This window comes from Ursus arctos, unplaced genomic scaffold, assembly GCF_023065955.2.
Source record: "Ursus arctos isolate Adak ecotype North America unplaced genomic scaffold, UrsArc2.0 scaffold_24, whole genome shotgun sequence".
NCBI lineage: Eukaryota > Metazoa > Chordata > Mammalia > Carnivora > Ursidae > Ursus > Ursus arctos.
In genome coordinates, this window is record NW_026622919.1 from 41,371,401 (window position 1) to 41,392,708 (window position 21,308).

At 37.3% G+C, this 21,308-nt stretch overlaps 1 protein-coding gene across 2 annotated transcripts in view; it reads left to right on the forward strand.

The window, feature by feature from the left end:
• TAOK1 (TAO kinase 1) overlaps positions 1 to 21,308 on the forward strand; it is a 150,239-nt gene that overhangs the window by 33,558 nt on the left and 95,373 nt on the right. Inside the window, exon 2 of one of the 2 annotated variants that reach the window (XM_044390773.3) lies at positions 16,213 to 16,360. The exons of the other annotated variant lie outside the window; for it this stretch is intronic. The gene's annotated coding sequence lies outside the window, so the exon portion shown is untranslated. The remainder of the gene's footprint in view (positions 1 to 16,212; positions 16,361 to 21,308) is intronic. 2 annotated transcript variants of the gene reach the window in all.

Consider the following 21,308-nt stretch of genomic DNA (forward strand, 5'->3'; position numbering starts at 1 on the left):
CAGGCTCATAGTGGAGGAGCCTGATGTGGGGCTCGATCCCATCACACCGGGATCATGCCCTGAGCTGAAGGTAGACGCTTAACGACTGCACCACCCAGGCGCCCCTCTAACATATTTCATTTAACCCTCGCAAAACCCCCATGACATAGATATTATCATTTCCCCTGTTCTAGAGTTGGGAAAGCTGAGGTCAGAGAGATTAAGTTGCTTCAGAGTTAGTATGTTGGCAGATCCAGTTTTGGGACTTAGATAATATAATTCTAGAACCTGTGTTTTTAATTACTGTGTGTTCAAGGCTCTGTGGTAAAAGCATGACAATAAACTGAGAGGCCTGTGTTATCAGAGTGCAGGAAGTTGGAGAGTTAAGGCTAAAGAGGTAGGTAGAGTCAGATCATGCAGTTTCTTAAATGTGATGTTAATGATTTTTGTTTCAAATGAAATATACTGTAAAGGCATTGAACACCTAAAGGGAATGACATAATCAGATTTGCATTTTGAAAGGTCATTCTGGTTGTAGTAGATTGGATTTGAGAAGGGCCAAGAGTGGATGCAATGACACCATTTAGGAAGTTGTTACAGTAAGGTAGCCTGAGTGAGCTATGGTAGTAGCCTGGATGGAATGAGGAGGAGATTGTGGAGATGTAGTAAAGTGGGTCGATTTGAAAAGTTTTAGGAGGACAGATCTACAAGACATGATGGTGGATTGGGTTATGAGTAAAGGAAAGGGAGTTGTCAAAAAATAACTTTAGGTTTCTGAATTGCTGAATTGGATATATTAGGTTGGTTCTCTTTGTTTTATATAGGACACACAAAAGGAAGACTTGTTCATGTTGAGTTAGAAGTGCCTTTGAGATATTCAAGTGGAGATGTCAAATATATAGTTTTATAGTATCTTTGATCTTTCTGTGTAGTAAATAAATGGGCTGTCCATTCTTCTGTATATAATAACATAGCTGATTGGTACTTTTCCAGGGCTTTATCACAGTTGTTATCTCTTGAATTACTGTTACTAAAAAAGAATGTAAATAGAGTTTGGCTTTCAGTTATTAGAGCTAATAAAAGGATGTGAAAAGATTTTGCAATCTAGAAAGCAATTAAGACAAGGCAGAACTAAGAATATACATTGCAAAAAGACTAGGTTAAAAGAGTGCCAAAAAGCCTAATCTAACTCTAAAATAACAATTTAAGAGCTATCTTTATCTGTTTGAGAGAGAGTGCGTGCACGCAAGCAGGGGAAGGGTCGGAGGAGGAGGAAGAGAAAGAATTCAAGCAGACTCTGTGCTGAGCTGGATGTGGGGCTTGATTTCATGACCCTGAGATCATGACCTGAGCTGAAACCAAGAGCTGGATGTTTAACCAGTTGAGCCATCCAGGCGCCCCTAAGAGCAATCTGTTTTGAATATTGAGGTTAAATATTTCCTTTCTTTTGTTAATAAAGGAATTATTCTTGGCTTACCTAAACTACAGTTATCCAAGTTACTGTAGGTGTACAATGGGAATACTTATACCAGAAGCAAATTGTATTTTCTTTATTTCTTCATCATATTTATTTGATGTTGCACTGCTAAATCACCATAACATTACTTTATACATTTGGGTATATTGGGTATTTCAACTATTGTCTTTATATTGTCTTGAAAAACAGAAGATAATTATGACTGATATTTCTTTAAATAATTTAAAAACTATCATAAGATTATTACATTTTGTTTATTGAGCTTTGATCAGTAGTTTCCCTTTATCAGAAAATGTTGCCATTCTTGAAAGTACTGCGATACTGAACTAACAGGACTAAGCTTTTGGGGTGCCTGGGTGGCTCAGCTGGTTAAGCGTCTGCATTTGGCTCAGGTCATGATCCCAGCGTCCTGGGATCAAACCCCTTGTAGGGTTCTCTGCTCAGCGGGGAACCTGCTTCTCCCTCTCCCTCTGCTACTCCCTCCTGCTCGTTCTCTCTCTCTCAAATAAATAAATAAAATCTTTGTCAAACATTGTGGTACCTATTTTAAAAAAAGGACTAAGCTGTTGATGCAGATTTTATATCTTCTAGGTATTAGAATATTGATATTTGTGTTACTGATATTTTTTAAAAGATTTTATGTAAAAAATAGTGATTTTATTTTTAAGTAAGCTCTACACCCAACGTGGGACTTGAACGTACTACTCTGAGATCAAGAGTTGCATGCTCCACCAACTGAGCCAGCTAGCCCCGTGCCCCTGTGTTACTGATATTTTAAAGTTCTCTGGAAAAAATAGTTTTAAAAGTAATTCATATATAAATGTAAAACATTTGAACGATAAAAGCCATCACTGATTTTTCCACCTAGATATATCACTCTTTTGGTGTATTTCCTTAACTATTGCTTCTGTGTATTTTTAATGTATGGGCATTGTATAGCATAATAGTTTAAGAATGGAGATTCTAGGGGTACCTGGGTGGCTTAGTCGGTTAAGCATTTGGCTCAGGTCATGATCCCAGGGTCCAGGGATCAAGCCCCACATCAGGCTCCTTGCTCAGTGGGGAGTCTGCTTCTCCCTCTCCCTCTGCCCTTCCACCTGCTCTCTCTTTAATAAATAAAATCCTTAAAAAAAATAAAAAAGAATGGAGATTCTAGAATTAAATCCCCTAGGTTCAGATTTTTGTTCCACTTATTAGCTATGTGATTTTTAAAAAAGATTTTATTTGTCAGTAAGTGAGAGAGGGAGGGAGAGGGAGAAGCAGACTCCCTGCTGAGCAGGGAGCCTGATGTGGGGCTCAATCCCAGGACCCTGGGATCATGACCTGAGCCGAAGGCAGACGCATAACAGATTGAGCCACCCATGCGCCCCTTAGCTATGTGATTTTAGCAAATCACTTAATTTCTGTGAATCTTGAGTTTCAAAATCTGTAATATGGGGATAGTGAAAGTAAATATTACTGTTTGCTCTGTGCCAGGTACTTTACTAAGTGAAAAATCTGATTCCTCATAACATCTCTACTTAAGAGCTACTTAATAGTGCCTTTAAGAGAATAAATTAAGGGGGTGCGTGGGTGGCTCAGTCGGTTGAGCATTTGGCTCTTGATTTCCACTCAGGTCATGATCTCGGGTCCTGAGATCAAGAGTTGCCTTGGGCTCTGTGGTCAGCACGGAGTCTGCTTGTTCCTCTCTCTCCTCCTCCCTATGCTCGTGCTCTCTCTCAAATTGATAAAATCTTTTAAAAAAATAAATAAGGGGTACCTGGGTGGTACAGTCAGTTGGGCAACAAACTCTTGTTTTTGGCTCAGGTCCTGATTTCAGCGTTGTGAGATTAAGCCCCATATCAGGCTCCTCACTCAGCGAGGAATCTGCTTGAGATTCTCTCTCCCTCTCCTTCTGCCCCTCTCATTCTTGCTCTCTCTCTCTCAAATAAGTCTTAAAAAGAGAATAAATTAGATAGTGGATATAATGTACTTAATATAGTGCTTAGAATATAATAAATGTTATTTATATATATTTTAAAAATTGCATTTGTACGATTTATTGAAGCTTCTATTGTGGCCACATTCCCATGCCATTAATGTTCTTTCAAGCTGGAATTTTTAAAATGGCTTACAGAAATTCATCAAATGGATTTATTTACTCACGTCTGTAGTGATAGACCTTTAGATTGTTTCCAGCCATTTTGCTCTTATAAGTAGTGCTGTTATGAACATATTCATTATGATTATTTATTAGTTCCTAGGGGAAGAGTTGACTCAAAGGACTGGAGGGTTTTTATATTGATGCCTAGTCCTACATTGCTTTCCAGAAATGTGAATCAGTATACATTCTTATTTCTCATACATTCTTTTTTTTAAAAAAGATTTTATTTGTTTGAGAGAGGGAGCACAGGAGAGTGAGTGCAAGCTGGGGGAGGGGGCCACAGGAGAGGGAGAGAATCTCAAGTAGACTCCAGGCTGAGAACAGAGCCCGAGTTGGGACTCCATTCCCACAACCCAGGGATCATGACCTAAGCCGGAACCAAGAGTCAGATGCTCAACTGACTGAGCCACCCGGGCATCCCTGTCATACATTTTTGCATATGTACCTTTGAGAGTCCTAGGTTTGGCTATTAAATCCTTGAAATTTCAATTTCTGAAAAAAAATCATTTGTTTTCATATCTGTTTGTATTGGTATGATTTTATTGGTATAGTGTAACCTTGCTTAAGAATTGCCTATGTTGTTGGTTTTTTTAATTTGCATGAGCTCTTTTTAAATAGACTTTATATTCATATAAACTGTTTGAAAATATTTTTAGCAGTTTGAAGTTTGTATTAATTTTCAGCAGTGTTTTGAGAAAACTTAATGTTTTAAAATTTACATAGGTATTAACTGTTCTTTTTTGTTGGGGTTTATTTTTATCTTTAGTTCTTTTTTTAAAGATTTTATTTATTTTATTTTAGAGAAAGAGTGCATGAGTTGGGGTGGGGGCAGTGGGAGAGGGAGAGGATCTCAAGCAGGCTCTGCACTGAGCCCGTGCGGTGCTCGATCCCACAACCCTGAGATCATGAACCCAGCTGAAACCAAGAGTTGGGTATTAACTGACTGAGCTATCCAGGCGCCCCTTTATCTTTAGTTCTTATGATATAAGGAAAATATTAAAGTCATTTTTTCTAGTTTTTATTTATGATTAAATCATCCGTCTACCTCTGGTTAATTTTGGCATATGATGTATAAGGTATAGGGAATCTAACTTAGCTTTTTTGGAGTAGAAAACTTGGAAATGGGAAATAGGTTTTGCATTCTACTTCAGTTCTAATGAAATGAAGGAATGCTGATAAGGACTGGAACTGTACTTAGACCTTGAAGAATGCTGTGATGGATTAGTAATGTCTTCCCATGAGGAGGGGTACTGAGAGGATAGTGAGGGCATTCCTATCTGCAATCTGAAATTTGTTCCAGTTGTACTCATTGAATATTCTCTTGGAAATACCACCTTGGGGTGCTTGGGTGGCTCAGTTGGTTGGGCAACTGCCTTTGGCTCAGGTCATGATCCTGGAGTCCCTGGATCGAGTCCTCATCGGGCTCCCTGCTCAGTGGGGAGTCTGTTTCTCCCTCTGACTCTACCCTCTCTTGTGCACTCACTCTCTCTCTCTCAAATAAATTAAAAAAAAAAAAAGGAAACACCACCTTTATGTGAATTCAAAGTAAAATTGGTTGGTTCGTTCTTGTTTTGATGTTTTCCCCTAATAAGGGTTTTGCCAGTGTCAAAACAAATTTAAGTTTTCCTACCTTTCTGCTTTAAAGTTTGAAAGTAATCATCAATAAAATTACCACGATTTATTTATTTATTTATTTATTTATTTATTTATTAAAGATTTTATTTCAGAGAGGGAGCGAGCGAGTGCAAGCATGGGCGAGGCGGGGGAGGGCAGAGGGAGAAGTAGACGACACCTTGCTGAGCAGGGAGGCAGACTCAGGGCTAGATCCCAGTACCCTGGGATCATGACCTGAGCCAAAGGCAGATGCTTAACCAACTGAACCACCCAGGTGCCCCAGATTGCTGCGTTTTACATTATAATTGGAAGTAATACTTTCTCATTCTTTCAGTGAGCGTTAGTTATTAAACTGTTGGACTTTTAGGTTGTTTCCAGTTTTCCGCCTTCCCCAACTTTAAATTTTTTAAATTTAATTATTTTTGTCCTTTAAACATTTTAATGGCAGGAAATGATATAGAATAACTGCCAAGTCACATAAATTAACTTTTTTGTTAATGTTTATGATCTCAGAAAGAACACTCTTATTGGTCAGTTTAAATTGTGTGGGAGTTTACGTAACTGTCTGGGTTTGTGACTGAGTGTGGTTGGTAGACCCATCTTTCCGTGGTTCAGAGAAAAGGGCAGCTTCCCTGTTTGGCATGCTTAAGGTCTTCTGTCTCAGGGAGTGGCCTCTGATCTTGGTCTTGAGTGACAGAGATACTCTAGTAAGCGTCGATCTGTTTCCCTTGGTGACCTCTGACAGCTCTCCCAGGTCAGGTTGCACCCAGTCCAGTTTGTCCAACACATTGTCCTCAGATTTTGCCTGCTGTTTGCAACAATGAAGAAATAATCTCAGGCTGGAATAATTAATGCAGGCCCATTATTCCATAAAGGCTCCACATTGGAAGCCTCATCTGTCCAAAGAAGTCCAAAGCACGCTTGTTCACAAGCTTGCCTTTTTTAAAACACCACCACAGATCTCTTTCAGCAGCAGAGCATGAGTTTTTTTTTTTTTTTTTTAAGATTTTAAAGTAATCTCTACACCAAACGTGAGGTTCAAACTTAAACTCTGAGATCCACAGTCATATGTTCCACGGACTGAGCCACTAGGAGCTCCTGGAGCATGAACTCGTTGTTGGGTTTTTCACACTGAGCTCCATAGTGATGGGCTGCAACTTTAAGCACAGAACTTTTACCTCCTGTGCTTTTGGATCCTCCAGAGTGGGCAGCTTTGGCATGATAGTGGTAGCCTTGACCTATAGGAGGCACCCCAGCCTTGTTGCCCTTATCTCCTAACTTTTTATTTTGAGAAATATAAAATTGATTGGAAAGTTGCTCTACTTGTATGATGAATACCCATTGTATTCCTTATGAAGATTCACCAATTGTTAACATATATAACTATTGCTATAATATATAGACACTCACTTGATATCCTCTGAAGTGTTTGAGTTAATTGCCGACATGACTGTAAGTACTGAAGCAAGTATTGCCTGAAGACAAGGACATTGTCTCACTAAACACAATAAAAGTGCCATAGTTAGAAAATTTAACAATACAATACTCTTATCAGATATACAATGTATATTCAGATTATTCCAGTTTTATTGTCACAATAATGTCTTTTTAAAGATTTATTTATTTATTAGAGAGAGAGTGAGAGAGCGATGCAAGCTTGAGTACAGAGGGTGGGGGAGGAGCAGAGGGCGAGAGAATCCCAAGCAGACTCCCTGCTGAGTGTGGAGCGGGACACAGGGCTTGATTTCACAACTGAGATCATGACCTGAGCCAGAATCAAGAGTCAGACGCTCAACTGACTGAGCCACCCAGGTGCCCCAATAATGTCTTTTAAAGATGGATTTTTTTCCCCCCAGTTCAGGACCGCACATGGCATTTAATTGTCATATTAAGGTAGGAAATGTTGGGGTTTGGAGCTGATGGCCAAGAAAGGATTCTTGAGATGTCTTCGTTGCAAAAAGGTGTTTTTATTTTTGTTTTTTTTAAAGATTTTTATTTGAGAGAGAGCATGAGCCAGGGGGAGGGGCAGAGAGAGGGGGAGAAGCAGAATCCCCCCTGAGCAGGGACCCCAAAGCTTGGCTCGATCCTAGGACCCCCAAGATCATGACCTGAGCTGAAGGCAGATGCTTAACTGACTGAGCCACCTAGGTGCCCCTAAAAAGGTGGTTTTATTAAAGCACAAAAACAGGACCTGTGGGCAGAAAGAGCTGAGCTGGGGTCATGAGGACTGGCCGATGATGTGCTTTCAATTTGGGAGGGGGTTAGGAATAGCATAAGTCTCTCAGGAATTTTGGAAGCAGGGTTTCTAGGACCTTGAGATGGCTACCTATTGTTAGGCAAAGGCTGTTTATTACTGTCTAATAAAACCTTAGTCTTGAAACCCTTCAGATGTATGTTGGTGGGCCACATCCTTGGGGAATGATTGCCAACACTTATCTTGGGAGGGGGGTAGAGATAAAGGAAGTTTCCAAAGGAATTTTTATGTTTTAAAGAAGACTTACAGGATTGCCAACATATATCTTGGGGTGGGGGGTAGAGATAAAGGAAGTTTCCAAAGGAATTTTTGTATGTTAAAGAAGACTTACAGGATCTTGGGGGTTGGGCTAAGATTGCCTTTTGCCCTTAGGGAAGTATTAACATTGAGGCAGCTGAACTTCTAGAGGAATGTCACTCTGCCTGGGTCAAGGACTTGTCAGTGGGCTTATAGTAACAAAATTTAATTTTTCTTTTGCCTTTGCTTCCTGCATCAGTATGTCTTTAGTCTTCTTTAACCTCTAGCACATTTCCCTGGTCTTTTTGTCTTTCATGATATTTTGAAGAATTCAGGTTAGTTGTTTTGCAATTTATTTCCATTTTGACAGAAAATAATCTTTATGAGATTTCATGTAAGTTTCATGTAAATGCTATGGCCAGAAAATGAATTTTTCTTATTCTAATAGTTAACATTTGTTTTTAAATGGGAAAAACATTCACCATTCGAAAAATACAAAATAGTGTAAAGTCTCCCTGTCATTTTTGTGTCTCAGGCTCTCGCGTCCCTTCCTCAGATGCTGGCCACCAGTGCTATCAGTTTCCAGTCATCTTCCCAGAGACAGTTTTTATGTGTACAGGAAAATTTGTATATGTCACAAAATACTTTTTAAATGACCTGATTATTTTAGTGTGATTCCCTATAATAATACTAACATTTATTCAGTCATACCTTAGAGATATTGTGGGCTTGGTTCCAGATCCCCACAGTGAAGTGAGTATTGCAATAAAATGAGTCAAATGAAATTTTTGGCTTCCCTGTGCATATGCAAGTTATGTTTACACTATATTGTAGTCTATTAAGTGTGCAATAGTATTATGTCTAAAAATGTACATACCTTAATTTAAAAATACCTTATTGCTAAAAAATGCTAACCATTATTTGAGCTTTCAGTATATCATAATCTTTTTGCTGGTGGAGGGACTTGCCTCGATGTTGATGGCTGCTAACTGATCAGGCTACGGGTTGCTGAAGGTTTGGGGGAGCTATGACATTTTCCTAAAGTAAGACAGCAGTGAAGTTTGCCACATTGATGGACTCTTCCTTTCACAAATGATTTCTCTGTTATATGCAATGCTGTTTGATAGCATTGTACCCAGAGTAGAAATTTTTCAAAATTAGAGTCAGTTTTGCCAAACCTTGCTGCTCCTTTATCAGCTATTTCTGTGTGAAATATTTTAAATCCTTTGTTGTCATTTCAACAGTTCTCTCAGTATCAGTGGGAGTAGATTCCATCTCAAGAAACCACTTTCTTTGTTCAGGCATAAGAAAGCAAATCCTCGGGATGCCTGAGTGGCTCAGTTGGTTAAGCCTCTGCCTTTGGCTCAGGTCATGATCCCAGGGTCCTGGGACTGAGTCCCGCATCAGGCTCCTTGCTCTGCAGGGAGCGTGCTTCTCCCTCTGCCTGCTGCTCCCCCTGCTTGTGCTCTCTTTTTCACTATCTGTCTGTCAAAATAAACAAATAGGGGTGCCTGGGTGGCTTAGTTGGTTGGGTGTCTGCCTTCTGCTTAGGTCATGATCTCAGGGTCCTGGGATCGAGCCCTGCATTGGGCTCCTTGCTTAATGGGGAGTCTGTTCCCTCTCTCTCTGCCCCCCCCCACCTCATGCTCATGCATGCTCTCTCTCTAATGTATGAAATTTAATAAATAAATAAATAAAATCTTAAAAAAAAAAAGCAACTCCTCACCTGTTGAAGTTTTATCATGTGATTATAGCAACTTAATTATATCTTCAGGCTCCATTTCTAATTTTAACTCTCTTGCTATTTTCATAACATCTGCCATTACTTCCTCCACTGAAGTCTTGAACCCCCCAAAGTCGTTCATGAGGATTCAAATCTACATCTTCCAAACTCCTGTTAATGTTGGTATTTTGACCTCTTCCCATGCATCACAGCTGTTCTTAAGGGCATCTACAATGATGAATCCTTTTCAGAAAGTTTTCAGTTTACTTTACCTAGGTCCATCAGACTAATCAGGGTCTATGGCAGTTATAGCTTTAGAAATGTTTTGAATTTTTTTAAAGATTTATTTATTTTAGAGCGAGTGTGTGAGTGGGGGGAGGGGCAGAGGGAGAGAATCTTGAAGCAGACTCCCCGCTGAGTGCAGAGCCTGATGCAGTGCTTGATCCCACAAGACCATGGATCACGACCTGAGCTGAAACCAAGAGTCAAATGTTTAACTGACAGAGCCACCCAGGGGCGCCCCTACAAATTGTATTTTCAAATCATAAGACTCATAAGTTGAAATTACTCTTTGGTCCATGGCTGCAGAATGGATGTTGTATTAGCAGATATGAAAACAACGTTAATCTCATTGTATATCTCCATGTACTTGGGTGACCAGATGCATTGTCAATGAGCAGTAATATTTTGAAAGGAATTTTTTTTCTGAGCCATAGGTCTCAGCAATGGGCTAAAAATACTCAGTAAACCATGTTGTAAGCAGATGTGCTGTCATCCAGGCTTTGTTCCATTTATAGACCACAGGCAGAGTAGATTTAGCATTCTTCTTAAAGGCATTAGGATTTTCAGAACAGTCAGTAAGCATTGGCTTCAGCCTATAGTCACCAGCTGCATTCGCCCCTAGCAAGAGAGTTAGCCTTTCGAAGCTTTGAATCCAGTCATTGACTTCTCCTCTCTAGCTATGAAAGTCCTAGAAGGCATCTTCTTCTGATATAAGGCTGTTTAATCAACATTGAAAATCTGTTGTTTTTATTGTAGCCACCTTCATTAATTATCTTAGCTAGATCTTCTGAATAACTTGCAGCTTCTACATCAGCATTTGCTGCTTCACCTTGCACTTTTATGGTATAGAGACACCTTCCCTTCTTAGACATGAGCCAACTTCTGGTAGCTTCAGACATTTCTTCTGCAGCCTCCCCAACTCTGTCAGACTTCATACAGTTGAAAAGAGTTAGGGCCTTGCTCTGGATTAGGCTTTGCTTAAGGGAATGTTGTGGCTTTTTTGATCTTCTATCCAAACCACTAAAACATTCTCCATATCACGTTAGTATCCAGAATATATAAAGAACTTATATAATTCAACACAAAAAAACCCTCAAATAATCTGATTTAAAAATAGACAGAGAAACTGAATAGACATTTTTCCAAGGAAGACATACAGATGGCCAATAGACATGTGAAAAGATGCTCAACATTACTCATCATCAGGGAAATACATATCAAAACCACAGTGAGATATCACCTCACACTTATCAGAAAGGCTAGCATTAAAAAGACAAGAAATTGGTGTGCCTAGGTGGCTCAGTTGATGGAGCATGTGACTCTTGATCTTGGGGTTATGAGTTTGAGCCCCGATCTTGGGGTTGTGAGTTCGAGCCCCACATTGGGTGTAGAGATTACTTAAAAATATTGAAAAAAAAAAAAAAGAAGAAGAAGAGGACAAGAAATAACATATGTTGGTGAGGATGTGGAGAGAAAGGAACCCTTGTACACTGTCGGTGGGAATGTAAAACTGATGCAGCCACTGTGGAAATTCCTCAAAAAGTTGAAACTAGAAATACCGTATGATCCAGTAATTCCACTACTGGGTATTTAGCCAAAGAAAATGAAAACTTAATTTGAAAAGAGACGTGCATCCCTATGCTTACTGCAGCATTATTTACAATAGCCAAGATTATGGAAGCAATCCAAGTATCCATCGACAGATGAATGGATAAAGATGTGGCAATACATATACAATGGTATATTACTCAGCTATAGAAAAGAACGAGATCTTGTTATTTGCAACATCATAGATGGACCTAGAGGGTATAATGCTAATTGAAATAAGTCAGAGAAAGACAAATAACATGATTTCACTTGTATGTGGCATATAAAGATAAATTAATAAATAAGCTGACAAAAAGCAGAAAGAAACCCATAAATACAGAGTACAAATTGGCAGTTGCCAGAGGGGAGTGGGTGGTGGAATGGGCAAAATGGGTGAACCAGAGTTGGAGACACAGGCTTCCAGTTATGGAATGAATAAGTCATAGGGACAGAGGATACAACATAGGGAATATAGTCAGTGGTATTGTAATAGTTTTCTGTGGTGACAAATGGTAGCTATACTTGTGGTGAGCATAGAATAATGTATAGACTTGTTGAATCACTATGTTGTACACCTGAAACTAAGGTAACATTGTGTGTCAACTATACTTTTAAAAAAAAAGAGGAACAACAAGAACAGTATACCCAAAAACAAAAAACCACAAAACAACCACCACCACCCCAAAACACCTTCATATCAGCAATAAAGTGGTTTTCCTTCCTTACTGCTCATGTGTTCACTGGAGTAACACTGTTAATTTCCTTCAAGAACTTTTGCTTTGCATTCATAACTTGGCTTTTTGGCACAAGAGCTCTCGCTCTTAGCTTTGCTTTCAATGTGCCTTCCTCATTTAGCTTAATCATTTCTAGCTTTTGATTTAAAATGAGAGATGTGTAACTTTCTCACTTGAACACTTGGAGACCGTTGTAGGGTTAATAACCATCACGCACAGGTAATCTGTGCAAGGGTATGTCAGAAATAGGGGTATTTGGGGGACTTATTTTTTTCTTGTGAATCCTTCCTACCTTTCAAAAGTTTTGTTCCCCAAATACGTGTATTACTTTTTTTTTAATTTTTAAAGAGAGATAAGGTAATATTCTTTTCAAGAAAGTCCTTAATTATATAGTCTTATCAGTTACCATTTTATCTATGTATTCTTGTTCCAATTAGACTCTGTAAAGGGACAATTTTTCTTTCTCTAAAGAGATTGAATGTTTGATTGAGTTGGCTGTTTTCTAAGCCTGAGCCCTCTGATTAACAGATGTAGCGAAAAGGGCTTTATGGTATTGAAGCAGTTGCTTAAGACCAACAATGTCCTTTTTGTGAAAATCTGAAGGTTCTTAAAAGATGGAATAGCATGACATCATCACTCTTCATCCAAGGAGCATTCCTCAAATAATACTGAATATGCTGTGATTATCAGTACCCTTCCCCCATCATCTTTCTGTTGCTTTGACTGATGTTATTGTCAGTTATTTGACTGTGTTTTACAAATGTGGAATAGTTACTTTATTCTGAAAATCATAATTTGACCTGAGATTTTAAAATAAATTATATTGGATTTTCATTGGGCTTTCTTAGATAAATGTTTTAGGATTGAACAAAATGGTACCACCCATAAAAATTGTTTATGTCTTTTACATTCAACCCTAAATAACCTAATAAATGATAGGCTTCTTTGGTCTGTTTTTTGTGGAACCAGAAACAAAGAAGATCTCATTTGCTGTTTATAGGATTGTTAATTTCATTTTACTGCTCTCTTTTAGTAAGAAGGATTTAAGTTACTGTAATATTTTTTTCCCTACTAAGAGATGAGATATTTAAACAATGTGACCTAACAGCCTGTTTGTTTTTTTAAAGAAGATTGCATGTATAGTCTCATAATATCTTTAAGAACTTATTATAAATATTTATATCTTTTAAACCTGACTTGTAGTTTATACAGCTGTATTAGTCTTGTGTGTCGGGTATTCATGTACCTAATATTCATTTTTAGCATACTGGAGAAATTATGGCGTTTATGATTAGGGTTGCTGTGAAAGCTCCTCTGTGCTGTTTCTTTTCCTGTATTTATTCATGACAGATTTTTAAAATGGACAAGACTCAAATCCAAGTGCCTTTGTCAGTTTTAACATTGATGACTCTGTTTAGCAATATTCCGAATGGGTGCGGGGCAACCAAGATGGTGCTAAATTTTATAATAAAGTACTTTACTTTTGGGAATTTGAGGATGTACAGAAAAGCAGTTATGCAATAGATACTATAAACTCTAGCCTAACAGTGTAATGGAGTATTTCAGGGATTTCTAACATTGGAGTTCTCTTATTTGTGTTCATTTTATTTTTAATTTTTTTCTGTCTTCTAACAGACCAAAGAATGTGCACACGTGGCGGATATTTTTTCTTTATCTTTTTTTCTTGTTGTGGAAGTTGAGCATGTGATTATTGTTGAAAATTTGGAACATAAGGAAAGTATAGACTTATGAATGTTGTCCATAATACTGGCCATAACTACCTAAATATAATCTATCTATACCACTTTGTTGTATTGCCTTCTTTGTGAAAACTACGGTATATATAATTTTTGTTTTCATTCTTTTTATTGTAAAATCAAACAGATCCAGAAATTTGGCAAACATACAGCTTAATGAATTATAAATAAAATTCCTTTGTAATAATCACTACCTAAGGCAAGAAATGGAACTTTGCTAGCCATTCTAGATGTTCCTCCTTATGTCTCAGCCCAATCACAACCCTTTCTTTTTCCTAAACTAACTACTATCCTGACATTTACTACAGTAAAAACTTCTGGGAGTTTCTTCATTGTTTCATCATCTAAGTGTGCATTACTGTGCCCCAGTATTGGGTTTTGAGAGTTCTTTATGGATTTCAGATACAAATGCTTTTTCAGATACATGATTGGAAAATAATTTTTTAGCAGCCTTTGGTTTGACTTTATTCTTTTAAAAGTGTCATTTGCAAGAGTAAAGGTTTTTAATTTCGGTGAAGTCCACATCATCAATTTTTCCTTTTTTATGGATTACACTTTTGGTGTTACATCTAAGAACTCTTTGACTAACCTAGGGTTACAATGATTTTCTCCTGTGTCGTCTTCTAAATGTTTTATGTAAAGTATTAACTTTTACATTGAGGTAAGTAGACCATTTTGAGTTTATTTTAAGGTATGAGGCAAAGTTCATTTTCATGCATATGGATGTCTAATTACTGTGGTGCCATTTTTCAAAAGAGATCTTTTCTCTATTGTACCTTTGTCAAAAATCAGTTGACCATATTATTCATGAGGGTCTGTTTCTGAACTTCTGTTTTGTTTCATTGGACTATGTGTCTATCCTTTCATCATTACTACACCATCTTGATTATTGTAGCTTGGTATTAAGTCTTGAAATCTGGCAGTGTGTGAGTCCCCCAACTCTATTCTGCTTTTTAAAAATTGTTTTGACTAATTTGGTTCTTTGCCTTTTCATGTACATTTTAGAATCTGTTTGTTGGTATCTACAAAAAAAATTCTGTTGAATTTTGCTTAAGATTGTATTGAATCGATGACTCAATGAATTTTTGGACCAATTTGGGGAGGAATGACCTCATAACAGTATTGAGTAATTTAGTCCATTAACGCGGTACATCTCTCCATTTAATTTTTCTTCCTTTTGTTTTCTTTTTCTTTTTCTTTTTTTTAAAGTAAGCTCTACGCCCAGGGTGGGGCTTTAACTCATGACCCTGAGATCAAAGTTGCATGCTCTGAGCCAGCCAGGCACCCCATTTATTGTTCTTACTATATAAATTCTATCCAGATATTTTTAGACATATCTAAATATTTCTTATTTTACTATTTTGTATATTCCTTGGGATTTTTCATGTACACAGTAATGTCAGCAACGAGAGAGTTTTCTTTCTTTCTTTCTATTACATATTTCTTTTCTTTTTCTTTCCTTTATTGCATGGACTGAACTTCTAGTATGATGTTGAAGAGGAGTGATTAGAATAGATATCCTTACTTAGTATATAATCATTAGGGAAGTCTTTGTCTTTAATCATTATGATGTTAGCTGTAGGTTATTTGTAGATACCCTTAGCCAGGTTAATGATGTTAATGGAGCAACAGGCCGAGGGAGAAGCAGGCTCCCTGCTGACCAAGGAGCCCAGTGTGGGACTTGATCCCAGGACCCTGAGATCAGGACCTGAGCCAAAGACAGACGCTTAACCGACTGAGCCACCCAGGCATCCCAGTGATGTTCCCTTCTAGTCCTAATTTTTAAAAACATTTTTATCATAAATGAATGTTGGATTTGTCAAATCCTTTTCTGCCTCTGTTGATATGATCATATGTTTCTTTTTTTCTTTAGTCTGTTTAGAATGATGAATTAAATCAGGAATTTAGAGCTATTCCTTCTCCTTTCAGTGTTCTAAGAATATGTAGTGATATTTCCCCTTTGATTTCTGTTTTTGCTAATTTGTGTCTGTTCTTGTTTTCCTTGGTTAGTTTGGCAGAGGTCTTTCAGTTTTGTTGAGTTTTTTTATTACCCAAAGGAACCATCTCTTGGTTTTTTTGACATTTCTATGTTGGCTTTTTGTTTTCTAATTTCATTGTTTTCTATTCTGTTTCTTTAATATCTCCTTTCTTATATTTATTTTGGGTTTTTAAAAAGATTTTATTTATTTATTTGAAAGAGAGAAAGAGAGACCACGAGCAGGGCAGAGAGGAGCAGAGGGACAGGAAGGAGCAGAGGGAGAGGGAGAAGCAGGCTCCCCGCTGAGCAAGGAGCCTCATGCGGGGCTCATTTGGGACCCTGGGATTATGATCTGAGCCAAAAGCTGACGCTTAACTGACTGAGCCACCCAGGTGCCCCTATTTTTGTTTTTGCTTTTAAAAATATTTATTCATGTATTTATTTTAGAGAGGTGAGGAGAGGCAGAGGGAGAGAGAATCTCAAGCAGACTCTGGACCGAGCATGAAACTCCACACGGGGCTCATTCTTAACGATCCTGAGATCACTACCTGAGCCGAAACCAAGAGTCTGACACTTAACCAACTGCGCCACCCAGGTGCCCCTGTTTTTGGTGTTATTTGCTTTTCTCTTACTCGATTTTTTTTTTTTTTTAATGTAAGCTCCATGCCCAGCGTGGAGCCAAATGTAGGGCTTGAACTAACAACACTGAGATCAAGACCTGAGCTGAGATCAAGAGAGTTGGACACTTAACTGACTGAGCCATCCAGGGGCCCCTCTCTAGATTCTTAAAATAGAAGTGTAGATTATTTATTTGAAATCTCTCTTTTTTTTTTCCTAATATAGATTTAGTGCCTTAAATTTCTATGTAAGCACTGTATTAGTTGTATCCTACAAATTTTATGTTGCATTTTTATTTTCATTTAATTTGTATTCTTTTTTGTAATTCTAAGTAATCTCTACCCTGAATGTGGGGTCTGAACTCATAATCCCAAAACCAAGAGTTGCATGCTCTTTAGACTGAGCCAGCCAGGTGCCCCAATTTATATTCTTTTCTAATTTCCCTTGAAATTTATTTACTGACCCATGGATTACATAGAAGTGTGTGTTTAATTTCCAAATTTGGTGGTTTTTTTTTAAAAAGTAATATTTTGGGGGATGCCTGGGTGGCTCAGTGGGTTAAGCGTCTACCTTCAGCTCAGGTCATGATCCCAGGGTGCTGGGATCGAGTCCTGCCTCGGGCTCCTTGCTCTGCAGGGAAGCTTGCTTCTCCTCTGCCTGCTGCTACCCCTGCTTGTCCTCTCTCTCTCTCTGACAAATAAATAAATAAAATCTTTTTTTAAAAAAGTCATATTTTTGTTACTGACTTTAAAGGTAATTAATTACACTGTGGTCAGATAACGTATTTTGTATGAATTGAAATTTTTTCATGCTTGTTAAGATTTGTTTTATGGTCCAGAGTGTAATCTGTCTTGGTGTGGATATCATATTCGCTCTTGAAAAGAATGTATATTCTGTTGTCAAGTAGAGTATTCTGGAAATGTCGTTAGGTAAACTTGGTTGATAGTGTTGTTCTGTATATATTCAGACTACTTTTTCTTTGAATTTCTGAGAGAGGAGTGTTGGAGTTTCCCAGTATAATTATAGACTTGTTTTATTTCTGTTCTCTGTTGTATCAATTTTTGCTTCATGAGTTAGAAGCTCTTTTGTTAGGTGAAGACAAATTTGGGATTTGATGAATGGAATCTTATCATTATATAATGTTCTTCTTTATCCCTTGCAATTTTCATAGTTCTGAAGTCTATTTTGTCTGATACTAATGTAGCTACTCTAGCTTTCTTTTGTTTAATATTTTGTTTTTCTTTTAAAGTAGGTCTGTTGGCAACAGGTTCTCTTAATTTTGCATCATATAAGAGCCTCTCCCTCCTTCATTCCTGTAGAAGACTTCTGCTAGATAAAGAATTATGTTCTGGGTTGGTAGTTCTTTCCTTTTATCACCTTAAAGATATTATTCCACTTTCTGTGGACTCTGTTTTTTAGCAAAGTCTCTTGTCATTTAAATTTTAGTTTATCTTTTTCTAACATTTTGATTAGATGTGTCTAGCCTGATTTTCTTTGAATTTGTCCTGTTTGGGGTTTGTTGAGTTTCTTGAATCTCTAAATTTATGTCTTTTGTCAAATCTGTGAAATATTCAGACATTACTAAGAAAATTTTTTTTCTCTACCAATTTATTTTTCCTCTCCTTAATAACACCAGTGGTTTGAAACATAGCCAATTTGATATTGTTCAACAAGTCACTAAGGCTCTGTTCAGTTTTTTCAATCTTTTTTTCCTCTCTGTTCTTTAGTTTCATTAATTTCTGTTGCTGTGTCTTAAAGTTTACGGACTCTTTCCTCTGTCATGTCTTCTCTGTTGTGCAGTTGAGCCCCTGCAATGAGTTTTGGGAGTTTTTTTGTATTTTTTTTTTTTTTAATAAGTAATGTGCCCAACGTGGGGTTTGAACTCACGACCCCAAGATCAAGAGTTGCATGCTCTACAGACTTGTCAGCCAGGTGCTCCTCATTTATGATACTGTATTTTTCAGTTCTAAATTCTTCATGTGATTTTTAAAAAATTTCTTTTTTATTTCTCTACTAAGAACTTATATCTTTTCATTTGTTTCCAGAGTGTTAACCATTACCTCATTTGTTATGGTTATAATAACTGCTTTAAAGTCTTTGTGTGATAATTCCAACATGAATCATCTCAAAACAGGCATCTGTTGGTCCTCTCTTCCCTTGATAATTCGTCACATTTACCAGTTTGTGTGTGTGTGTGTGTGTGTGTGTGTGTGTGTGTGTGGTTTTGTTCTGTTTTGCATGTAGAGTAACTTTGGATTTTATCTTGGACATTGTGAATATTATGTTGTCATTTTTGAGTCCTTTTAATATGCTCTGGAGAATGTTGATTTTTCTTTGTTTCAGTAGACACCAACTGGTTTAAATGGGAAGTTCTGTCTCACTTTCTGTGAGTGGTGGTTCCAGTATCAGTTCTATTTCTAAAACCTTTGCTGTGGTCTTTGGATTTGCCCTGTGCTGTGCCTCTCAGTGATAGAATGAGACCTGGCAGTGGTTTATATTATAGATTAGTTGTCTTTAATGTAGCCTTTGCTACACTTCTTTGAGTCTGCTTTACACAAGTGCAAATCAGTATTTGTTTTGGCTTATACCAAAATAAAAGAATTAGGGATCTCTTTTCCAGCTCTCTCTTCTCCATGATTTTCCTCCATTTACTCTTCAATTTCCACTGGACTTTTCCCTGGTTCTTATCAGAAAGACAGGTTTTTCTCTGAGCATTTACAGTTCTCCATAACTGGGAGTCCCCATAAGTGAAATGGGGAAAGAAGAGAGGAGTTTAAAAAAATAATGGGAATTCCCCTCATACTTTTTGGACCAACAGAGGGCCGTATTTTGCAATTTTTCTCTCCAAAGAGAGGTTTTCTCACAGTTTTTTTCTGTTCCTGGGGCAGTGCAGTTCTGTGGCTGGGGAGAGAAAAGAGAAAATAATGGCTCCCCTCTGCCCAGTCTTTTAGATCACAAGATCTCCTTTTCCTGGTCCTTTGGACGGAAAGAGGGGATTTCTTCATGGGTTTCCTTGCTGTAATTCAGGGCACTTTTAGGTCAAAGCCACCAGGAGTTAAAGGAGGAAAATAGAATCCAAAACTCATGGCCATACCCATCAAGTTTTAACTTCTCTCCCCAGTAATTTATATTACATGTTTATGGAATGCTGACATACATCTTTTGAACCGTTATTTATATGTTGGTGAATTAACTACTTTCTGAGTGATTTGAATGATGTTTATATATTTAAGGAATGTTGATCCTTGATTGTGTTAGCTCTGTAAGTTTCAGTTTTTCTGTTTGACTCAATTTTTTTGACATACAAAATTGTAAAATGCATAAATCTTTTGTGAATTAAAAAAAAAATGTGGATAGCCTTTCGATGTTCTCCCTAGTCAGAGTATGTATTCTTCTAGTTCTAAAATGTTCTATTTTATTTTTCTCAAATTTAAAGTACAATGTAAAGTAAATTTCTTAAAATTATAAAAGCAGTCGCTGTAAAAATTCAGGTAATACAGATGCGTAGGCTAACAAATAATGCTTTTCATGGCTCTACTTTATCACAGAAAGTATTAACATTTCAATACATATCCTTCTATACCTTGTTCATAAATTTGTACTATATAGAGAGTGTGCATGCAAGAGAGCATATATATATGGTACTTAGATTTAAAAAAAAAGATTTTATTTATTTGGCAGTGAGAGAGAGAGAAAGAGAGCGCACGCACGTGCACACACACATGCGCGCACAAGCAGGGGGAGCCCCCGGGAGAGGGAGAAGTAGGCTCCCTGCTGAGCAAGGAGCCTGATGGAGGGCTCTATCCCAGGATCCTGGGATCATGACCTCAGCTGAAGGCAGACGCTTAACCCGACTGACCCACCCCGGCGCCCCTAGTACTTAGATTTTATGTCTGTGTATCTGGCACTTAGATTTAAGCCATTTAACTTTTTAAAGTTAATTTCATTGAAGTATAATTTACATATAGTGAAATGTATCCATTTTAAGTGTTCAGGTGTAGTTTTAGAACCCAGTTGCATAATATAATACATGATACAGGTGTATATATTTACGTAATTCACTACCTCAAGATATAGAACATTCTCTCATCTCCAGAAGCTCCTTTGGCCCTTTTGTCCTTCATACCCATCCCAAGTAACCATGGATCTATTACTTCAGACCAGTTTTGCCTGTTTGAGAATTTATCAGGGGAATCATTAAGTACATACTCTTGTTTCTGTCTTCTTTTACTGAGTGGCATAATGCTTTTGATATTCATTTGTGTTCCTTCATGTATCAGTAGTTTATTTGTTTTTATTGCTGTGAATAGTATTTCATTGTGTGAATATACCACAGTTCTATTATACATTTATTTGTTGATAGACATTTGTATTATTTGCAGTTTTGGACTATTATGAATAAAGCTACTATGTGTGAGTTTTTGTGTGCCTGTGTTTTCTTTTCTTTGAATAAATGACAACTAGTTCAGGAATTGCTCCTTCATACAGTACATGTTTATTTTTCTTGATAAGCATCCGTTAAACAGTTTTCCAAAATGGTTGTATCATTTTACAGTCCATGTATTGATTTCCAGTTCCTGACCTTGTGCATTTATGTTTTCTTATGTTTTCTATAAGTATCTTTGGTATTAATTCCTTAAAGTGGTATTTTTATGTGAAATGATAAGTGCCTGTATGTTTTTGCTAGATTTTTCTCCATAGGGTTTGTACTGTTTTTTCATTACCACTATTAATGGATGAGTGCATACATATTTCCCTTCATCCCACCATCAGCATGTGGTTAATTTTTGTCTTTCTGATAGGTACAAAATGAAATCTTAGTATAGTTTTAATTTGTATTTCTCTTAATTGGTGTGATTTTGAACATATTTTCATGTATTTGATGGTTGGTTAGATTTTAGCAATTTATTTTTTTAAAGATTTTA